The sequence below is a fragment of the Salvia hispanica genome, chromosome 1, assembly GCF_029641045.1.
Source record: "Salvia hispanica isolate PSC_SH4W2 chromosome 1, Shi_PSC_v1, whole genome shotgun sequence".
Lineage (NCBI taxonomy): Eukaryota > Viridiplantae > Streptophyta > Magnoliopsida > Lamiales > Lamiaceae > Salvia > Salvia hispanica.
Window position 1 is genome coordinate 30,978,339 of NC_142692.1, and position 2,606 is coordinate 30,980,944.

Below are 2,606 nucleotides of genomic sequence, written 5' to 3' on the forward strand. Positions count from 1 at the left end.
GTAGGGACAAAAGAGGTGTGTAACACTAAACACTCTATTAAGTTGGGACAAAAGAGTTGTGTATTGTATCTTCTCCATGAATTGAGTGGTGCTAAATCATAGTCATGTGAATTTTTCCAATTTCATTTATAAAAAGATATTGTAGAACAGTATAGATTCATTTTTCCAATTTCAATATTTTTCACGTGACAATTGAGGAATAAACTCTTCACCCTATTGACTTTTCCTATTAAATGATTATGACCTTATCTTTATTCTGCAATTTGAGGTTTAAAAAACGAATATACCTCTCACACTTAGGTGTAAATATTTACAGATTCATTGAACTCAGAATTGGCCTTCTAGGAAGTGGGTCTCTACGTAGGAATGGAATTATACCTTCCCAACTTCTATTTTTTCTGTCTTCTAGCATTTGATGTTAAGTGATTTTTAATAATATTATTGTCTGTGCCAGTAGTTACATTTATTTAAATACTATAAAACCTTTATAACATTACTATTATTAATAAATTCTTTCATGAGATGATGACTTTTTTCTCTCAGTTTTTAATCAGTTAGCAAGAGTTAATTATGGTCCATAAGATATTAATTAACCAGGAGAGCTTAAAAAAATGGTAATTTCATTATTTATTAAATATACTATTAGGCTAAACATGATAAATTGATGAAACTAGTGTCTAATATATAGACTCGAATTGGGCGATGACTTTTGGGTAACACATCACTCTCAACTTTAAAGGCAAGAAAAATAAAAGGATAATATTGAGATAAGCCAAACAATTTAATACCCCACGCTCACTTGTATTGAGCGTCACTTCCATTCTTAAACATTTCACCAAAACAAAAAGATAGATAGCAATATCAAATTATCCAACTATCATTCAAATTAGTTGATTCAAACCCTTGGATATAACATTCGCAAGTTGCTCAATTAAAATGGCCATATCATAAATAAAAAAAAAAAAAATTGATTTCGTCGATCTTTAGTTAGTGTAACCTTTTTCTCATATTGCATTTCATAACCACACACTTATAGACATAATTAATTAAAAAATACTATAGGTTTCATCCTTTAACATCGATCACAAAAACCTTCTCCAATGATTCCCTTCACTTTAGTGGAATTCACAAGAAAGTAGAGAGAGATAAGATAACCAATAGAAAGTGATGAAGAAACACCAAAAAAATAAAGATAAAAATAAAAATAAAAATAAAAAATCAACAACTTTGTGATGAAGATGGTGATGAAGAAGTCAAAAGAGCTTCCAAATATTCAACACCCAAATCCTCCAAAACCACCACACTATTATCATGGCTTCTTTCTTTCTCTAAATCAAAATGCTTACTACTTTTGCTTCTCTTCTTCCTCATGGAATGCTTCTTCTTGAGCGCCATGACCGGCGAGCACCCTTCCTCCACCCCACACTTCATCTCCTGCAGCGACTCCTTCACCCTCTGCACCGGAAAATTCAGCACCGCCGCGCACCCCCTCATCGCAAACGCCGCCTGGTCATACGCCAGCGCCGCCGCCTCCGCGTTGTCGAACGTCCCCAGCCACACCCTCACCCCGTTCCGAGTCGAGTCTCGTATCTCCGCAGCGAACTTCCCCCACGGCCGCCGCCTCACCCCTCTGTACGCCTTCTGCCTCTTCTCCCCAGAGGCGACAGAGGCCGAGGCCGCGGCCGTGGTGCCAAAAGCAGAGGCTGAGGAGGAGGAGGTTTGTTCGACCTCCTCCTCCTCTGCCTTGATGGAAGAGTAACAGGAGTTACTCTCCGAGGCTGCCCCTTCGGCTAAGAGGCCGTAGAGGAGCATTTCCTCCGAGTCGTTAACGTTAAAGGGGAGTCCGGAGGGGCCGTGTTCCCATGAGAGGGAATGGGGGGAGTCGGATTCGGGATCCGGCATGTATTCTACGGTGGGGAATTGGAATTGGAATTCGAATCGGAAGAAGGAAGAGTCCATGAGTTGTGTTTGAGTTTGATTTTTCTTGGTACTAAGATTGACGATACTTTTTGAACACTGGGGGCTATATATACCCTGCGAAAATTGGATTATTTGAGAGCTCAAATTATTAAAAGTAGAAATTGACATAGGTGAAATATATAAAAAATAATAATAAGGGGTATGTTTATGGATTGGAAGGGATTTGGTATATTTTTAGGGAATGAGTAATAAGAAAATGGTGGTGAAATTTAATTGGGTCACGTGAATCTAACGATAGCCATGACGCACGGCGGCGCGGGTCCCACGATATAATTCAGGATCTATTTGCTGGCGTCTCTAATATTTTTTTATATTGATAAATAAAAACTTTTATGTTATTTTTCTAAAAATTTAAATCAAAGTTTACCAACTTTCGGTTTATAAAATTAGAATAAAAAAATGACAAAGTATTTAAAATTTTAAAGTTGATATATTTTGATAAAAAAAGAGTTTAGGAGAAACGAGAACATCGAAAGTTCATAGGCAAATAAGCCTTGTTTTAACCTTTATCTAATAAGATGTCCATCTTGACTAATCATCTAATGTTATGTGGAAATTAATAATTTTCTACTCATTTACATAAGAATGGCATATAATTTGAATAATGAAACTGAATACACTATATG

At 36.5% G+C, this 2,606-nt stretch overlaps 1 pseudogene; it reads right to left on the reverse strand.

Moving 5' to 3' along the window:
* Positions 1 to 982: 982 nt before the first annotated feature.
* LOC125219129 (ethylene-response factor C3 pseudogene) lies at positions 983 to 2,072 on the reverse strand (annotated as a pseudogene).
* Between the last annotated feature and the right edge of the window lie 534 nt (positions 2,073 to 2,606).